Source organism: Cherax quadricarinatus, unplaced genomic scaffold, assembly GCF_038502225.1.
Source record: "Cherax quadricarinatus isolate ZL_2023a unplaced genomic scaffold, ASM3850222v1 Contig1504, whole genome shotgun sequence".
NCBI lineage: Eukaryota > Metazoa > Arthropoda > Malacostraca > Decapoda > Parastacidae > Cherax > Cherax quadricarinatus.
Window position 1 is genome coordinate 39343 of NW_027196530.1, and position 21580 is coordinate 60922.

Sequence of the window (21580 nt, forward strand, 5' to 3'; positions counted from 1 at the left end):
CAAGACTTGAATCCCCTTCCATTAGGACTGAGCACATAATAAGCTTTCATCCTACCTCACAACATAAGCTACGTCAAATAACAATATGCACACAAAGCAATATATATTACGATTTAGCTATTATCGCAAATATAAGCAATATAAAATTATATGAAAGGTTCTCTTAGATAATATACACTGAGGATATTATATAGTGTCTGTGGTCACAAAATCAAGACTTACTGAGCACATAATATCATTGTCTATCACAGTTAGGTAAACATAAGCTGTAACCCATGGCACACATTCTATTATCGCTGAAATGTATAAGCAATATAAAAAAGTCCTTATATGGATAATATACATCACACTATATATATATATACATAATAATCATTGCAACACACACCCCCCCCCCAACACGACAGACGGTCGCACTAGGAGTTGCATTAAGGTCTTTCACATTATTACTGATTACTTATATCAATACAATTTAATATAAATATTAATCAAAGTCTCTCTTGTGCCAAGCACCACTACAATTTCACAGCGTCCGTCACTAGGATATGCCCCTAGTACTAGGGCAGTACACAGTATCGTATCTCTGCATACTCGTCGTTATATACATCAGTGTAGAGACAGGATAGCGTAGACGAGCAGGGCACTGAGGCTCGATCATAGTAGAGGAGACTGCATTCCACTCTTAAGTAGTGGTTGTGGAATGCTATGCAGTATGGACATCTGAGTATGAAACAGCTTAAGGTGTGTAGTGAGGGGGGGGGGGCTGCGACAGGACAGTGTTGCGTCACGCAGTACATCACCCACACCACACTACCCACTCAACACTCAGCTTGTCTCCTCCTCATACACAACAATACTGTGAATATATAAATATAATAATTAGACATGAGTATACATAGTTAATATGGGCTGGAGGGATTACGTTACTTTACTGAATTTGACATAGCAAGTAACAAAAGGTATTTGGGCATAAAATTACGTTAATTTAATGTAACTGATAATTATTAAGGACGTGACAGAGCGTCAGCAATTACATTACAATGACCACTTATGTGTTTTATACTAATGGAATAAGGTTGGATTCTGAGAGCTCACCTCATGATCCTAGCATTTCTACTCTTCATAGTATTTATATAAGTGAGTGGATTGTGGTCAGAAAAAACGTTAATTTTAAATGGGGAAGTGTCCAAATACACGTCAAAATGTTCCAAGGACACCACAAGAGCTAGAGCCTCTTTCTCAATAGTGGCATAATTTTTCTGGTGTCATTTAAGCTTAGATGAATAGTAACATATAGGATGGAGAATATCAGTGGATGTTGACTGTTGGAGCAGCACAGCACCCACTGCATAGCCACTCGCATCTATATGTAAAAAGAAGGGAAGATTGAAATTAGGACTTTTCAACACAGGAACAGAGGAGAGCAAACGTTTCAACCTTTTGAACGAGTCTGAACAATCTCTAGTCCAGGTGAACTGAACTTTGCTACTAGTAAGCTCAGTGAGAGGAGCTGCACTCTGAGAAAAGTTTGGACAGAACCTGCGATAATATCCTGCCATACCCAGGAATCTCTGTACTTCTTTCCTATCCTGTGGCACTGGAAATTCAGAAATTGCACGAACCTTAGCCTCAATAGGAGCAACCTCACCTTGGCCGATACAAAAGCCTAGATAGGTAATCTTGGCTTGACCAAAACTACATTTGGCTAAGTTGACAGTGAAGTTGTAGTGCGCCAGTCTCTCAAACAATGCTCTGAGACGCGTCAAGTGCTGTTCCCACTCGTCACTGTACACCACTAAGTCGTCAAGGTAGGCTTCTACTCCTTCTAAGTTGTGGGTCAACTCGTTCATTATACGTTGGAATGAAGAAGCCGCGTTACATAGGCTGAAGGGGGTGATGAGGTAGTTAAACAATCCATCTTGAACAGTAAAAGCAGATATTTCTTGAGCACATTCAGTAAGCGGGACTTGATAATAGCCTCGTAAGAGATCTAAACGGCTGACAAACTGGGCTCCTGACACACGGTCAATAAGGTCGTCAATGCGAGGTAGAGGATAACCATCAGGCAAGGTGACAGAGTTCACTTTCCTGTAATCAGTGCACATCCTGAAACTACCGTCAGGTTTAGGCACTAAAATACAGGGAGATGCCCATGGACTTTTACTGCGCTCAATAAGTCCGTGAGATAACAGAAAATCAACCTCTTCTCTCAATGCTTTATGCTTTGTTGGACTCATCCTATATGGTGATTGCTTAATGGGTGATGCTCCCTGTACATCAACGTCATGTACACCCAGAGTACAACGTTTAGGAACATCACCGAACAATTCAGGGAAATGCAAAATCATGTTTTTAATATCACCAGCTTTATCACTCCCAAGGTTACTAAGAAAATCGTCTAGTGATTGTAGAGTCACTGAATTTTCTAAACGAACCTCTATACCTCTAGAGATGTCAGGTAGACTGACGTTTTCTTCCTCTGTCCTAGGAAGAATAGAAGTAGTAGGTAGAGGACTAGCGTAGTATGCCTTAAGCTGGTTAACATGGTACACATGATTAGATTTCTTTTTCCCAGGCGTACGTACCAAATAATTTACGTCGCTAAGCCTTTTCACTACTTCCAGGGGACCATCATACCTGGCTTGTAGAGCATGACCTGGTACTAATTTCCGAGCCATCACCTTATCTTGTGCTTTAAAAGAACGAGAGACAGCACGCTTGTCATAATGTTGCTTCATTCTAGCTTGGGCTGAAACTAGGTTTTTCGAAGCTAGCTCTCTAGCGGCTGTCAAATGTTGCTGCATTAATGAAGGTGAAGTACTCAATGATGGATTTGATTTTCCTGTCCACACGTCTTTTAACACTGTGAGAGGACCACACACTTGGTGTCCGAATATTAATTCAAACGGACTAAATCCGAGACTTTCTTGCTTACTTTCTCTCATAGTGAACAGAAGAAAAGGTATACCCTCATCCCAGTCTCTAGAAAAATGTTCACAATAAGCTCTCATCATGGACTTCAGTGTCTGATGAAATCTCTCTAGAGCCCCTTGTGACTGTGGATGATAACTGGTTGAAAGTACAGACTTTATTCCTAGGTGGGATAATGCTTCTCGAAAGATCTTAGAAGTGAAGTTAGATCCCTGATCTGATTGTATCTCTCGTGGCAATCCAACCTGGGAGAAAAATTTCATCAGCGCTCTCACAATAGCACGAGCATTAATTTTTCTCATAGGAATAGCTTCAGGATAGCGTGTTGCAGCGTCCATAATAGTAAATAAGTATTGGTTTCCTAGTTTGGTTCTAGGCAAAGGACCAACACAATCAATAATAAGACGTGAGAATGGTTCACCATGCACGGTGATAGGAATGAGAGGCGCAGGTGGAGGTGTGTGCGCTGGCTTGCCTGTCACTTGACACACGTGGCAACGTCGCACATGATCAGCTACTGTTTCCTTCATCTTTGGCCAAGTAAAATGTTTTGCCAGTTTACCGAGTGTCTTCTTGACACCCAAATGTCCTCCTATGGGACTATTGTGAGCAAAATCAATGGCTTGTTCACGAAATGTAACTGGTAACACTACGAAATGCTTGACTGTGGTGGAAACACTATCAGCTGACAACTTACATGTATTTTTCTCCATCAGTACACCATTACTATAATAGTAACAATTATCAAGATCCTTTGCTTCACTCTCAGTAACTGCTATATCTCTCAGTCTTTCCAGTGACTGATCAACAAACTGATCCTTGATTAAATCATCATGAGTTAGAAATTTAACGTCAGTTGTGTCCTGACTAGGTTGATGACCAGGGGGAGTCAATGTTAATGACCCTGGGCGCAGAGTGTCACTAAACAACATATTCAAGCCCAAATCATTGTCATCAACTAACTCAACAGGAGACAAGGATGGTTGTTGAATCTTTGACATAGCTCTAGTAATTGCACTGAGAGGAAATAAAATAGGCTTCTCTCTACAAGCTTCAATGGCAAAATTATCATCAGTGTTATTTTCAATCACAAGTGGTTCTTTACATATACCAGCATGAAGGATATCGTTCCCTATCAACAAGTCCACTGACCTGATGGGAAATACACCACTGGATATACCCACTGAAATATAACCAGTATAATAGCTTGTTTGAATATAAACTTTGTGAAGAGGTACTTTTATAACAGCCCCACCATAGGCTTCTAACAATACATCTATCTTACAATAGGTATCATCAGTTATGGGCAGTACATCTTCTCTTAATAAGGTGAGATAACTGCAAGTGTCTCTGAAAGTAATTATCTCAGTCAGATGTGATTCGTCAAATCCTATTCTGCCTCTTGAAAAGTAAGGACTCATCGCTGAACGAATCTTTTCATCAGATACACTTTCTGACGCTAGTCATCTATCCTGAGTAACATTATCTAAAACAGTAGGATAAGAGGAATTGATAGGATTTTAGTGCCTTTGTTGCTCGGAAGAGGATACGACTTGAGTGGGGGCGCCAGCCGCACGACTGTTTCTCGTATCTCTTTCTAACTTATAGCAATACTCTCTAGTATGTCCTTTTCTGTTACAATAGGTACATTTAACTTTCTTCTTCTCGATATCAGATTTCTGTTTAGCCACAGAGACAGATTCAGGATTGTGAGTTTTCCTGGTAAAGGTACGAGAAGTTACAGTAGCAGGTACATCAGGCCGGCAATGAGCAGCTGATTTAGGTTGCCAACTTCTAGGACAGTTTTTAGTTACCTTGTTTTTTTGTGTTTTAGTACGTACAAATTTGTGAGAAATCTCGTAATTGTCTGCTAATGCTGCAGTTTCCAGAATATCCGAGGTAGTATGATCGATCAGATATTCTTGTATGTCAGCAGACATACAGTTGTTAAACTCTTCATGTAGTAACAACTGAACAAGGCTGTCATAGTTGTTACATTTAGCAGCTCTACACCATCTCTCAAATGCAACTTTTTTCTCACGAGCAAACTCTACACAAGTTTGATCTTGTCGTCGTTGTAACGTACGAAATGCTCTTTGATAACTTACAGGTAACAAGTTATACATCTCTAGAATGTCTAGATCTGGTCTAGGATAAGTAAATAGAGGTGTAGCATACACTGTACTAGTATTAGGCTGTGTCATACTACCAGCTATACTCTGTACTATTGTGTCAGTGAAGGAAGGAGCGAGCGAGAACTGATCTACACTAGGCTCAGACACTAGGCTCACTTCTGCTCTAGTTGCTCTTTCTTCAACTTCAAATAGAGCCATACTTCCTAATTGTGACACTAGGCTTTCAGAATCTGAATCATAATCAGACATCTCTGTATGAGCAGGAAACAATATATCTTTAATTAATGCTCTGACAGTTTCAGCTGTGTAATTCCTGTTATACGTCATACCGAGATACTTGGCTACTTGCCAACACGTCTGAAGTTTTAATGTACTTAACTCAGACAAAGTCAGAGTATCAATTAACTGTTTCACTTTGGCATACATCACAAAAATAATTGTACTACGAGAGAGTGATTATGGGAAACTATAATCCTAATAGGAATTTTGGTGTTGGTTGTCTTAGAGCTAGAACTCATAAACAGTATTTCCATCTCCTTGGATCAAGAGACTCAGTCAGGTACATACATCCACCTGGTATGTTGTACAAGACAAAACTCAAAGTCTTCAGATTAGGAAAGTACTCAAAGTGTTTGACCATAGAGTTACTAGTATGTCAAACTGGACAATTTCTCCAACACCTTGGATTAAGAGCCTCCCGGACAGGCCCCCATTTGTTACAAAAAATGCGATTCTAAAAGCTTAGAGATCTCCAGTGAATACTAGAAAGGACTACCCTTCTAGCATCCAGCCTGTTACTGGGTTTTCGTAAGAAGTAGTCAGTATCCTTGTCCAATTATCCATTAGAATTCATTAAGATTCAATAGTGCTTCAGGATTACAACTGGTAGGCTACTAACTAGAGAAATTAAAATTTAATAAATTTATTAATCATTAAGTTGTCTAGAGGTATATTATCAAATTAAATTAATCACAGCAATCAAAATAAAATCAATCTCTTGAGTTCAATATTATTGTGCTGAAAGCACATATCACATTTATAATTCTTAAGTACCGTCTGGTACATTAATATTTAATAAGATATTGCAAATATGTACAAGCAAGTTTGTGTATGCGTGTAAGTGCTCTAAGTAGTTCACTATGTCTCACGACTCGACTAGACTTGAACAAGTGACTGACAAAGTCCTCACATAAATAACTTCTTGACCGACTGGTAACCACAACAGTCTGCTTGAACAATGAAAAGAATGCTAAGCCCAATAGCCATATAACAAGCGACTGCGACACAATCAGGATCAAGGAGATAATATAACGACTAAGTAGGGACCATCAGCAGATCCTCCACAAAAGTTACAAAACTCCCATACTACTGAATCTAAGTTCAGCATAGGAAAAACCCTGACTGTGACAATACACAGCAACCAGTACAAAATTAGGTCAGAAGCTATAGCTAAGGACCTGAGATGCTCAGAGTGTCTGTGACACACAACCTCAGTACAACGTCGAAAATCACTAAGTCTATACAATGTTCTGTGAACAGAGTTCTACAGAACTAACAAGAATAATGAGACAGACAATCTGTCCAACCACCAAGCGAGTCTAGAGCAGACTGAATACTTCCGACGAGGTGAGGACACCCCCCCCTCGATCACGTGATAGCTCCGTGGACAGCACTGCTCAGTAACAACGAGAAGCCGGCAGTCTAACGAGCAAAGAGCGATAATTACAGTAGTTAGACAATCAAGACTTGAACTGAGCACATAATAAGTTTCATCCTACCTCACAACATAAGCTACGTCAAATAACAATATAAAGCAATATATTTACGATTTAGCTATTATCGCAAATATAAGCAATATAAAATTATATGAAAAGATAATATACAGTGGACCCCCGCATAACGATTTTAATCCGTGCAAGAGGGGTCATTGGTATGCGAAATAATCGGTATGTGAATGAATTTTCCCCATAAGAAATAATGGAAATAAAATTAATCCGTGCAAGACACCCAAAAGTATGAAAAAAAAATTTTTTTACCACATGAAATGTTAATTTTAATACACACAAACTGAAAAAGGCATGCACACTTACATGACACTTACTTTTATTGAAGATCTGGTGATGATTGATGGGATGGGAGGAGGGGAGAGAGAGTGTTAGTGTTTAGAAGGGGAATCCCCTTCCATTAAGACTTGAGGTGGCAAGTCCTTTTCTGGGGTTACTTCCCTTCTTCTTTTAATGCCACTAGGACCAGCTTCAGAGTCACTGGACTTCTTTCGCACAACATATCTGTCCATAGTGGCCTGTACCTCTCGTTCCTTTATGACTTCCCTAAAGTGTTTCACAACATTGTCAGTGTACAGGTTGCCAACACGGCTTGCAATAGCTGTGTGAGGGTGATTTTCATCCATGAAGGTTTGCACTTCAAGCCACTTTGCACAGATTTCTTTAATCTTTGTAGTAGGCAACTTCTTCAATTTCTCTCTCCCCTCCTCTGAACCAGTTTCCTCAGGTCTGGCCTCTTGCTCTTGAAGTTGATCTATCAGCTCATCAGTGGTTAGTTCTTCATTGTCCTCCTCCACCAACTCTTCCACATCCTCCCCACTAACATCCAACCCCAAGGACTTTCCCAATGCCACAATGGATTCCTCAAGTGGCATAATCCTCTCAGGGTTAGCCTCAAACCCTTCAAAATCCCTTTTGTCTACACATTCTGGCCACAGTTTCTTCCAAGCAGAGTTCAAGGTCTTCTTAGTCACTCCCTCCCAAGCCTTACCTATAAGGTTTACACAATTGAGGATATTAAAGTGCTCTCTCCAAAACTCTCTTAGAGTCAGTTGAGTTTCTGAGGTCACTACAAAGCACCTTTCAGACAGAGCTTTTGTGTACAGTTTTTTGAAGTTTGCAATAACCTGCTGGTCCATGGGCTGCAGGAGAGGAGTGGTATTAGGAGGCAAAAACTTCACCTTAATGAAGCTCATGTCCCCATAAAGTCGCTCTGCCACGTCTGTAGGATGACCAGGGGCATTGTCTAACACCAGGAGGCACTTAAGTTCTAATTTCTTTTCAGTTAGGTAATCTTTCACATTGGGGGCAAATGCATGGTGTAACCAGTTATAGAAAAAGTCCCTAGTGACCCATGCCTTACTGTTTGCCCTCCACAGCACACACAAATTATCCTTGAGGACATTCTTTTGCCTGAACGCTCTGGGAGTTTCAGAGTGATACACTAATAAAGGCTTAACTTTGCAATCACCACTAGCATTGGCACACATCAACAAAGTAAGCCTGTCTTTCATAGGCTTATGTCCTGGGAGTGCCTTTTCCTCCTGAGTAATGTAGGTCCTGCTTGGCATTTTCTTCCAGAACAGGCCTGTTTCATCACAATTAAACACTTGTTCAGGTTTCAGTCCTTCACTGTCTATGTACTCCTTGAATTCCTGCACATATTTTTCAGCTGCTTTGTGGTCCGAACTGGCAGCCTCACCATGCCTTATCACACTATGGATGCCACTACGCTTCTTAAATCTCTCAAACCAACCTTTGCTGGCCTTAAATTCACTCACATCATCACTAGTTGCAGGCATTTTTTTAATTAAATCCTCATGCAACTTCCTAGCCTTTTCACATATGATCGCTTGAGAGATGCTATCTCCTGCTAGCTGTTTTCCATTTATCCACACCAATAAGAGTCTCTCAACATCTTCCATCACTTGCAATCTTTGTTTCGAAAACACAGTTAAACCTTTGGCAAGAACAGCTTCCTTGATTGTCTTTCTGGTGCCCACAATAGTAGCGATGGTTGATTGGGGTTTCTTGTACAACTTGACTAGGTCGGCGATACGCACTCCACTTTCATACTTATCAATGATCTCTTTCTTCATTTCTATTGGAATTCTCACCCTTATTGGTGTACGGTTGGCACTAGAAGCTTTCTTGGGGCCCATGGTCACTTATTTTCCAGAAACAGCACCGAAAACACTGTAATAATACGAAATATTCCGATTGTATGCTTGGATGTTACCGCGGAGGCTGGCTGGTAAACAATGGCACGGGCGGCACATGTGAGGCTGGCTGAGGGCGCACATTGGACGCGTCTCGGACAAAAATCGGTGAGCGGGTTTTTAATCGGTATGCGCGGCAAAATTTTTGCGATTAAAGCAAGCGGTATGCGGATTAATCGCTATGTGATGCCATCGTTATGCGGGGGTCCACTGTACATTATATATATACATAATAATCATTGTAACCCATTCAGGGGTTGCAACACCCAGCAATGTTTTGGATATGTGGAAGTATATAATAATAATGAGGAGGAGGAGGAGGAGGAGGAGGAGGAGGAGGAGGAGGAGAAGGAGGAGGAAAAGGAGGAGGAGGAGGAGAAGGAGGAGGAGAAGGAGGAGGAGAAGGAGGAGGAGAAGGAGGAGGAGGAGGAGGAGGAGGAGAAGGAGGAGGAGGAGGAGGAGCAGGAGGAGGAGGAGAAGGAGGAGGAGAAGGAGGAAGAGGAGGAGGATTAGGAGGAGGAAGAGGATGTGGAGGAGGAGGAGGAGGATGATGAGGAGGAGGAAGAGGAGGAGGAGGAAAAGGAGGAGGAGGAGGAAAAGGAGGAGGAGGAGAAGGAGAAGGAGGAGGAGAAGGAGGAGGAGGAGGAGAAGGAGGAGGAGGAGGAGGAGGAGGAGGAGGAACAAGAGCAGGAGGAGGAGCAGGAGGAGGAGCAGGAGGAGGAGGAGGAGGAGGAGAAGGAGGAACAGGAGGAGGAGGAGGATTTGGAGGAGGAGTAGGAGGAGGAGGAAGAGGAGGAGGAGGAGGAGGAAGAGGAGGAGGAGGAGGAGGAGGAAGAGAAAAAGGAGGAGTAGGAGAAGGAGGAGCAGGAGGAGGAGGAAGAAGAGGAGGAGGAGGAAAAGGAGGAGGAGGAGGAGGAGGAGGATTAGGAGGAAGAAGAGGAGGTGGAGGAGGAGGAGGAGGAAGAAGAGGAGGAGGAGGAAAAGGAGGAGGAGGAGGAGGAGGAAGAGAAAAATTAGGAGGAGGAGGAGGAGAAGGAGAAGGAGAAGGAGGAGGAGCAGGAGGAGCAGGAGGAGAGGAGGAGGAGAAGAATACATAATAACAATAATAATAATAGGTAATAATAAGTTGCCTTGAAGCATGGAAAACAAAGTCCACTCCTGACAATGACATGATAAGAGGAGATAACATCTGATAAGAGCTGAGAGGGTGGAGGAGGGTGCAGCTGATAAGAAAAGATTAGAGGTGAAATTTGATGAGCATTGCCCTGGCTTTGTTTTTGCTGGTACACAAACATTTCTCTGTCTATTTGTCTGTCAAGCTCCCTGTCTGTCTGTCTATCTGTCTAGCTCTCTGTGTCAGAGAGAGCCACAAGACTGCGTCATCACATTTACTCACATCTTCAAGCAGGATATAGCACTTTGTCTGGATTTTTGGTTTATCCTAGGTAATTTACACTATGTGTACTTGTATTTATGTGTATCTGTGAGACAGAGATAGACAAAGACAGATTGAAAGAGATAGACAGAGACAGACACAGATAGACAGAGACAGAGATAGAGATCGACAGACCATAAAGTTGGGGTTAACATCACTTTCCTCTTAAAAGAGGAGTGTTAATATGACATTACATCAGTGAATTCTCGATGTTTGCGACACTGTTTGCTCTAGCTGGGGCTCAATTTAACTGGCGCTCCCACAAGGTACTAAGTGGTCACAGATTTTTTAATACTGTGCACACTGAGTGTTAAGACCAATTCTATGCTGACCAGGCATCTCAGGCCAATCGTGCCAAATTTGGAGGCAGGAAAAATAAAACTTACATATATGTTTCGGGTGCTGTGCATAAGAATGTATATATACGTTTGGACTGTTAAAGGGTTAAAGTAAGAAATACTATTATTTCTATTGCATTTGTAGTCTTAAGCAGTAATATATCACGACAATGAACTACAATTACATGTTCACTTTTATTTTTGTAATACCAGTTGGTCTATAAAAAGTTGTTTGGCTTTTTTTGGGGCTCCCAGGAACATAACCCTATTTTTCCCATAAGCTGTTCAGTTCATTTAGCTCGATTTTTACCTAACACAGCATTTTCAGGAATGTAACTACCGAGCTAAATAACAGTCAAGTGTACATAATAATAATCACTCTTTGGCACATTATCCCCTTAACTGTCCAAAATAGATTTACGTTCTTGCTGCTAGTGCACCAAATGTAGATCTACATTTTATTTTTCCTGCCTCCAAATTTGGCACAATTGGCCTGAGATACCTGGTCAACATAGAATGGGTCTTAACTCTTGGTGTTCCCAGTATCAAAAAATCTAGGACCACTTTGTTCTTGTGGGAGTACCAGTTCAATTAGGTGCTAGCTAGAGCAAACAACATGGCAAACACCAGGGATTCACTGATGTCATGTAGTATTAACACTCCCATTTTAAGAGGAAAGTGATGTTGACCCTGAGTTTAGTGGCTTTGAGGTGGATGTGGCCACAAGCGTTTGAGGAAATATCAGAAACCTCGATAATAACCCATGTGCAACATTTATGCAACACCCTTTCAATTTTGGTACCACTTGTAGTGTCATCCTGCCAGAATGTCATATATTCTATGCCCTAAGTAAAGAAAAACAATTCTGGAATGTGCAAAACATGTTTGGCAGGTAGGCAGACTGGCTGGCTGGCTCTGTCTGTCTGTCTAGCTCTGTTTATCTGTCTGTCTAGTCCTCTGCTTACGTCTTTCTCTCTGTCTGCTTGTCTCTCTTTTTCTCTCTGTCTCAGAGAGAGCCACTTGTGAACCAACAGGTATTACACATGACTGCATCGTCTTATCTGATTCCTCAGCAAGTGTAAATACATATTACGTGCCAGACTTTTCTTTTTTTTTAGATTTTGCCACCGAAGTGGCTAGTTTATTGTGCACCTCATATCCATCCTGTGGATGGTCGAGCAAGAGCTTATGGATACACAAAAGGCCTAGGAACTGTTCCTCAAAAGGGTTGACAGTGTACATATGAATTTATATCTACTTATCTACAGTTCACTTATCTCTTACAAGCAAATTTAGGAAATTTGCTTAGTATATCTGGTATCTTATTTTCATTAATAAGATATCTTGACATGTCACATAGGTTATTATACTGTCTCTCTCTGTATTCCTCAATAAGTAGACAATTAAGAGCATAGTGTTCAAGACAGTGACCATATGACTGATCACATAATTTGCATTTAGTTTGATCATCATCTGTGTGTCTCCCAAACTGCCAGAAGTACTTGCTACCAAGCCTAAGCCTGGCCACTACAACATCAGTCAGTCTGTTCACATTGCAAGTTGCTCCATAAACATACTTATCTACGTTCATGTTATCATAGTGGGTTATAGATCTACTCAGGCTTCTAACTGCATTCCTATAACAATCATTTTCATTATTTACTTCTCTCCTAATAAAATTCCTAATGCTAGACACAGATATACCAAAGTTATATTCTACATTCTCCTTCTTAGCTAACATATCAGCTTTATCATGAAGGAGTAATTCAATGTGTGATGGGATCCATAGCAATTGTACATTAATTCCTTTGTCCTGGATTTTTGAGCATCTATACCTGGCTTCTCCAATGAGCATGTTGTTGGAGTCATTATAGGAGTCAAGAGCTTTCAGTGAGGCTAGAAGAAGATAAATTATGTAACATCACAGTCACTAGTGAGATGGTTGTGAAGCAGATAGACCGACTGAAGCAAAATAAGTCGCCGGGTCCTGATGAGGTTTTTTCAAGGGTTCTTAAGGAATGCAAAATGGAACTCTGTGAACCATTAACTAATATTTTTAATTTATCTCTTCAAACAGGTGTAGTGTCTGATATGTGGAAGATGGCTAATGTAATTCCTATTTTTAAAACAGGGGACAAGTCGTTACCGTCAAATTACCGCCCAATAAGCCTGACCTCAATTGTAGGCAAATTGCTAGAGTCAATTATAGCTGAGATTATAAGAAGCCATCTCGATAAGCATAGCTTGATTAATGATACTCAGCATGGATTCACAAGAGGCCGGTCTTGTCTAACTAATTTATTAACTTTCTTCAGTAAAGCTTTTGAGGCTGTTGACCACAATAAAGAATTTGATATTATTTACTTAGATTTTAGTAAGGCTTTTGATAGAGTTCCGCACCATAGACTGTTAAAGAAAGTGGCAGCTCATGGCATTGGGGGAAAAGTGCTCTCGTGGATCGAGTCATGGCTCTCTGACAGGAAGCAGAGAGTGTCCATAAATGGGGTTAAATCCGAGTGGGGATCTGTAACAAGTGGCGTTCCACAGGGATCAGTCTTGGGCCCGTTGTTGTTTATAATATATATCAATGATCTTGATGAGGGAATTACTAGTGATATGAGCAAGTTCGCCGATGACACAAAAATAGGTAGGATAATTGATTCAAACGTAGATGTTATGGAACTTCAGGAGGATTTAAACAAACTCTATTCTTGGTCAGAAAAGTGGCAGATGCAGTTCAATGTAGATAAATGCAAGGTTCTGAAGCTTGGGAGTGCCCATAACCCTAGTACTTATAAGTTAAATGATGTAGAACTTAGCCATACAGATTGCGAAAAGGACTTGGGGGTTATGGTGAGCAGCAACCTTAAACCAAGACAGCAGTGCCTAAGCGTACGTAATAAGGCAAATAGATTACTGGGATTTATATCAAGAAGTGTAAGCAACAGAAGTCCAGAGGTCATACTGCAGCTTTATACATCATTAGTAAGGCCTCACCTAGATTATGCAGCTCAGTTCTGGTCTCTGTATTACAAAATGGACATAAATTCGTTAGAAAACATTCAGCGTAGGATGACTAAATTAATACATAGCATTAGAAATCTTCCTTATGAAGAAAGATTGAAGACTCTTAAGTTACATTCACTTGTTAGACGAAGAATGAGGGGAGACCTGAGGAGGAGGAAGAGGAGGAGGAGGAGGAGGAAAAGGAGGAGGAGGAGGAGGACGAAGAGAAAAAGGAGGAGGAGGAGAAGGAGAAGGAGGAGGAGCAGGAGGAGGAGGAGGAGGAGAAGGAGGAACAGGAGGAGGAGGAGGAGGAGGATTAGGAGGAGGAAGAGGAGGTGGAAGAGGAGGAGGAGGAGGAGGAGGAGGAGGAGGAGGAAGAAGAGGAGGAGGAGGAGGAAAAGGAGGAGGAGGAGGAGGAAGAGAAAAAGGAGGAGGAGGAGGAGAAGGAGGAGGAGCAGGAGGAGAGGAGGAGAAGAATTCATAATAACAATAATAATAATAGGTAATAATAAGTTGCCTTGAAGCATGGAAAACAAAGTCCACTCCTGACAATGACATGATAAGAGGAGATAACATCTGATAAGAGCTGAGAGGGTGGAGGAGGGTGCAGCTGATAAGAAAAGATTAGAGGTGAAATTTGATGAGCATTGCCCTGGCTTTGTTTTTGCTGGTACACAAACATTTCTCTGTCTATTTGTCTGTCAAGCTCCTTGTCTGTCTGTCTATCTGTCTAGCTCTCTGTGTCAGAGAGAGCCACAAGACTGCGTCATCACATTTACTCACATCTTCAAGCAGGATATAGCACTTTGTCTGGATTTTGGGTTTATCCTAGGTAATTTACACTATGTGTACTTGTATTTATGTGTATCTGTGAGACAGAGATAGACAAAGACAGATTGAAAGAGATAGACAGAGACAGACACAGATAGACAGAGACAGATAGAGACAGAGACAGATAGAGACAGACAGACAGATAGACAGAGACAGAGATAGAGATCGACAAACCATAAAGTTGGGGTTAACATCACTTTCCTCTTAAAAGAGGAGTGTTAATATGACATTACATCAGTGAATTCTCGATGTTTGCGACACTGTTTGCTCTAGCTGGGGCTCAATTTAACTGGCGCTCCCACAAGGTACTAAGTGGTCACAGATTTTTTAATACTGTGCACACTGAGTGTTAAGACCAATTCTATGCTGACCAGGCATCTCAGGCCAATCGTGCCAAATTTGGAGGCAGGAAAAATAAAACTTACATATACGTTTCGGGTGCTGCGCATAAGAATGTATATATACGTTTGGACTGTTAAAGGGTTAAAGTAAGAAATACTATTATTTCTATTGCATTTGTAGTCTTAAGCAGTAATATATCACGACAATGAACTACAATTACATGTTCACTTTTATTTTTGTAATACCAGTTGGTCTATAAAAAGTTGTTTGGCTTTTTTTGGGGCTCCCAGGAACATAACCCTATTTTTCCCATAAGCTCTTCAGTTCATTTAGCTCGATTTTTACCTAACACAGCATTTTCAGGAATGTAACTACCGAGCTAAATAACAGTCAAGTGTACATAATAATAATCACTCTTTGGCACATTATCCCCTTAACCCTTTGAGGGTTTTGGTCGTACTAGTACGTTTTACGCGTAGGGGTTTTTGACGTACTAGTACTCATAAATTCTAGCGGCCTCAAATCTAGTGGGAGAAAGCTGGTAGGCCTTCATATGAATGAATGGGTCTATGTGGTCAGTGTGCACAGTCTAAAAAAAATCCTGCAGCACACAGTGCATAATGAGAAAAAAAAAACTTTGACCATTTTTTTTTAATAAATCGGCGACTTTGCAGTGTATTTTCGTATGGTATTTATTGTTGTATTCTAGTTTTCTTGGTCTCATTTTATAGAATGGAAGACATATTACAGAAATTGAGATGATTTTGACTGGTTTTACAATGAAAGGTGCCTTGAAATTGAGCTCAAAGTAGCAGAAATGTTCGATTTTTACCAAACTTCAAAAGTAAACAAATCGTGCCAAGCGTGCAATACACGTCAACTGGTGAGTCTAATATTCTTTTACAAGTGCACCAATAATATTTATACCATTTTTTACACTAATGCAGTAGTCTGCATAACAGTAAATCTTATATTTTTTGTGAGAATAAAAATTCAAAGTGGAAAGCAAAAGAATATAAGAGGGGCCTTGAGACGTGACTAATGACTAGAGGAAATGTCATTTTAGTGCCAGGAATGTCTTTCTTGTTTATTCTGGACCCTATTTGGAAATTGGCATCTTTTGAAATTTGTGTGAAATTGGCTGCCTTCTGCTGTCTCCCTTTGCTGACCTGATCCATTGTCTCTATTTGTAATTTTATGATGAATGTCTTTTAAACATTTAGTGTTTTCAACCCTAGCATTGCAACTTGACTGTTTTCCACACACACCCATACCTCTATCTTCTATCAGTTTAAAATCTTAGATATGTCAGCAATGGTCCTGCCCCAGAAAGATGTACCTGATCCCTTGTATACATATCATGTTTGCCATAAAAGTTGTTCCAGTTGCCAATGAATGGAATTGCAAGTTCCTTGCAGTATCTGTCCAGTCAGCAATTTACACCAATTGCCTTAGATAACCATTCATTGCCCACACCCCTTCTTAGCAAGATGCTACATATGACTGGGGTACCTCCCTTAGCCCTAACTAAATCCAAAGCTGACCTGTACTTATCTAGCAGCTCTTTTCTCCTACCCTTCCCAACATCATTTCCACCAGCACTGTAACAGATAATGGGCTTGTTCCCATTACCTGACATATTATCCAACCTGTTGACTATGTCACCAACACCAGCCCCAGTGATGCACACTCTCTCACCTTCTTATTCATATTACAGAAAGCACAGTCCATATATTTTAGCTGTGAGTCACCAACAACAAGAATTTACTTACCTCTATTAGCAGGGGAAGTAGTACCTTTACCTTCACTGGCTACTGAAGTACACTCATTCTGAAGAACAGAGAAGTGATTTCCTACCTTCAATGGAACGACATCCTGTCCCTCTCTACAAGGCTTGTCAGGTCCCTATTTCAGTTCATCACTTTCTTGTGGATTGTCTGGTTTACAAGCAAATTTGCAGGAGTTACCTCCACTGACACCACTGCCCTGTCGCTCTTACCTTATCTTCCCTTCTTACAGATGGCTCTGCCTTTGACTTACAATCACATTTTTACTTTTTGTCAGCAGCTGCTTTACTATACAAACTTTGACAAATAGCCCCTTGTGTCTCTTCCAGCCCTTTTCTCCCCTCACCTCTGATCCCCTCTCCACCTAGCTGTTTATATATCCCCAGCACTATTTTCTGCCCTTCAGCGCAGCATGACCCTTGTCAGTTTAAGCTTTATTTGAGTATAATATTACTCCATTGTTCCATTTGATCAAGCTTATAGCAGTTTCATTAAAACTCCTTTTCTTCTACCCAATAAAGTGATGAGAAATTGGTAATTTGGCCAATTTCATACAAAATTCAAGAAAGGCCAATATTTCAAAATTGGGCCTATAATAAACAAAGCTCTCATACCTAGCACTAAAATAGCATTTTGTTTGTTCATTAGTCATGTCTCCAGGCCACTTTTATATTATGTTTGCTTTCCATATTGAATTTTTATTCACAAAAAAATATAAAATTTATTGTTATGCAAACTACTGCATTATTGTAAAAAATAATATAAATAATATCAGTGCATTTGTGAAAGCATATTAGTCCAACCAGTTGATGTGTATTGGATGTGTGACATGATTTGTTTATTCCTGAACATCGTCAAAACTCGAACACTTCCAGTAATTTGAGCTCACTTTCAAGCTACTTTTTGTCTGTTAACAATTCAAAAATCGTCTCTATTTCTGTAATATATCTCCCATTCTTTCAAATGACATGAAGAAAAATGAGAATACAACCATAAATCTTTTCTTTCAACAAACCGGCCGTATCCCACTGAGGCAGGGTGGCCCAAAAAGAAAAACGAAAGTTTCTCTTTTTAAATTTAGTAATTTATACAGGAGAAGGGGTTACTAGCCCTTTGCTCCCAGCATTTTAGTCGCCTCTTACAACACGCATGGCTTACAGAGGAAGAATTCTGTTCCACTTCCTCATGGAGATAAGAGGAAATAAACAAGACAAGAACTAGAAAGAAAATAGAAAACCCAGGGGGGTGTGTATATATATGCTTGTACATGTATGTGTAGTGTGGCCTAAGTGTAAGAAGAAGTAGCAAGATGTACCTGAACTCTTGCATGTTTATGAGACAGAAAAAAGACACCAGCAATCCTACCATCATGTAAAACATTTACAGGTTTCAGTTTTACACTCACTTGGCAGGACAGTAGTACCTCCCTGGGCGGTTGATGTCTACCAACCTACTACCTAGGAGAATACAGCCATAAATACCATACAAAAATACACTGCAAATTTGCTGTTTTAAACCAAAACATGGTCCCAGTTTTTTTCTCATGCACCTAGTGCTGTAGGATTTTTTCTTTATGCTATGCATACTGACCAATCAGACCCATTCTCTCATATGTAGGCCTACCAGTTATCTCCTGCAAGACTGGAAGCCACTATAATTTTGGAGTAGTATTACAGGATCAACACTGGTTTCTAAGCCCTAATACTGTATCATGGGACTGACAGTGAATGGGTTAAAAGTGACAATTTTATTTAGTGAAACATGTGATAATAGAAAAAATTATTTTCTTGTTCTGTATGTTGTGTTGGTAATTGTGAAATATTGTACTATTCTGACTCAGGTTTTTATTGCAGAAGTATTTTGTGGAAGACTACCAGGTTGTGTCTTGCCAGACACTATATCTTCAGTACTTCAAGAAGCACCAGTGTGTCTTGAACAACTGATATTGCAGAAGTATTTTGTGGAAGACTACCAGGTTGTGTATTGCCAGACACTATATCTTCAGTACTTCAAGAAGCACCAGTGTAAGTGTCTTGAACAACAGTACTTCAAGAAGCATATTGTCTGACTGCAGGTTGTGTCTTGTATCTTCAGTACTTCAAGAAGCACCAGTGTGTCTTACTACCAGGTTGTATCTTGCCAGACACTATATCTTCAGTACTTCAAGAAGCACCAGTGTGTCTTGAACAGCAACTGCAGGTTGTGTCTTGCCAGACACTATATCTTCAGTACTTCAAGAAGCACCAGTGTGTCTTGAACAACAACTGCAGGTTGTGTCTTGCCAGACACTATATCTTCAGTACTTCAAGAAGCACCAGTGTAAGTGTCTTGAACAACAACTGCAGGTTGTGTCTTGCCAGACACTATATCTTCAGTACTTCAAGAAGCACCAGTGTGTCTTGAACAACAACTGCAGGTTGTGTCTTGCCAGACACTATATCTTCAGTACTTCAAGAAGCACCAGTGTGTCTTGAACAACAACTGCAGGTTGTGTCTTGCCAGACACTATATCTTCAGTACTTCAAGAAGCACCAGTGTGTCTTGAACAACAACTGCAGGTTGTGTCTTGCCAGACACTATATCTTCAGTACTTCAAGGCAACACCTGTTATTCTTGTGAATTTGTGACTTGCCAAGTATTGCTAATTAAACAATTTTGTTTTTGATATTGGGAATTCTATCTAAATATCCATTGCAGTTAATACATCAATACAAGTTACTAAAACTGTAATAATTTTCAGAAAAATCTATTTAATGAACACAAAAGAAAATAATAATACAAATGTTGTTGAGTGTATCTGCAGTGTTCTAGTACATATATTAATCTTGTGACACAAAATAAAAATTATAATAGTCTTTTAACACACAATATAAACTTTATTGTTGCTCATAAGTAGAAAAAGTTTTCCTGAATATATCTTAACATGGGAATATGTTCATAAGAAAAACTGTGCTCAGTGTCCTAAAAAATTAAAAAAATTCTTGAAATAGACATGTGAGTACACAAGGAAGGTTAACTATACCACTGTTGTATGACTAAAATATTTTAAATGAAATATCTTTATTTAAAAAATATGGAGAAAGATAAAGAACATAAACCACATCAATGTTCAGAGTGTTTGAAATGTTTTAGTCTGAAAAGTAATCTTGTGAGACATATGAGAGTACATACAGGAGATAAACCATATCAATGTTCAGAGTGTCTGAAATGTTTTAGTCAAAAAAGCCATCTTGTGTCACATATGAGAGTACATACAGGAGATAAACCATATCAATGTTCAGAGTGTCTGAAATGTTTTACTGAAAAAAGAAATCTTGTGGCTCATATGAGAGTACATACAGGAGATAAACCATATCAATGTTCAGAGTGTCTGAAATGTTTCACTGAAAAAAGAAGTCTTGTGACTCATATGAGAGTACATACAGGAGATAAACCATATCAATGTTCAGAGTGTCTTAAATGTTTTAGTCGAAAAAGCCATCTTGTGTCACATATTAGAGTACATACAGGAGATAAACCATATCAGTGTTCAGAGTGTTTGAAATGTTTTACTGAAAAAAGAAGTCTTGTGACTCATATGAGAGTACATACAGGAGATAAACCATATCAATGTTCAGAGTGTCTGAAATGTTTTACTGAAAAAAGAAGTCTTGTGACTCATATGAGAGTACATACAGGAGATAAACCATATCAATGTTCAGAGTGTCTTAAATGTTTTAGTCAAAAAAGCCATCTTGTGTCACATATGAGAGTACATACAGGAGATAAACCATATCAATGTTCAGAGTGTCTGAAATCTTTTCATATGAGAGTACTGATAAAAAAATGAAGTCTTGTCAAAAAATCCACACATATGAGAGTACATACAGGAGATAAACCATATCAATGTTCAGAGTGTCTGAAATGTTTCACTGAAAAAAGAAGTCTTGTGACTCATATGAGAGTACATACAGGAGATAAACCCCATCAGTGCTCTGAGTGTCTGAAATGCTTTTGTCAAAAAAGCAGTCTTGTGAGACATGCACGAGAACATTCAGGAGATAAAACATGTTAGTGTTTAATGTTTCAAGAAATATTTTAGTTATAAACTCATCAGAATACATAAAAGTGATATACAATAACAGTGTTGAGAGTGAAATATGTTAATGAAATATCAGTCATATAAATCATATAAGTTCGTAGAGGAGATAAGTTGTTTTAATGTTCAGAATATTTTGTATATTATGTAAAAAGATCAGTCATCCTTAAGCTGTATTGATAACTTAGTCACACAGCACACACTCTCGCAAATTATTTACGTTGATGGTTCTGTTCACCAATCCACTGGTGCAGCTGGTAGTGCTGCTGTTGTCGTACAGAGTGATGGCTCTCTTAAAGAAATTGGAGCATGCATCAATAATTGGGCCTCTACCCTTCAGACAGAACTGTTTGCCATACTCCTTGCACTGAAATGCATCTATGTATCAAAGATTGACAGTTTAATTGTAACTGATTCTCTGTCATCCATAAATGCTCTCAACTCATTAAGCATCAATTGTGGCATGCTTGTGTCAGAAGCCAGACACAGGTATGGTAGTATTGTGGACAGTTTACCTGGAGTTTACCTGGAGAGAGTTCCGGGGGTCAACGTCCCCGCGGCCCGGTCTGTGACCAGGCCTCCTGGTGGATCAGAGCCTGATCAACCAGGCTGTTGCTGCTGGCTGCACGCAAACCAACGTACGAGCCACAGCCCGGCTGATCCGGAACTGACTTTAAGTGCTTGTCCAGTGCCA

At 39.9% G+C, this 21580-nt stretch overlaps 1 pseudogene; it reads left to right on the forward strand.

Moving 5' to 3' along the window:
* The window catches only part of LOC138851671 (zinc finger protein 84-like), a 59158-nt pseudogene extending 38111 nt beyond the window's left edge, over positions 1–21047 (forward strand).
* Positions 21048–21580: the final 533 nt, after the last annotated feature.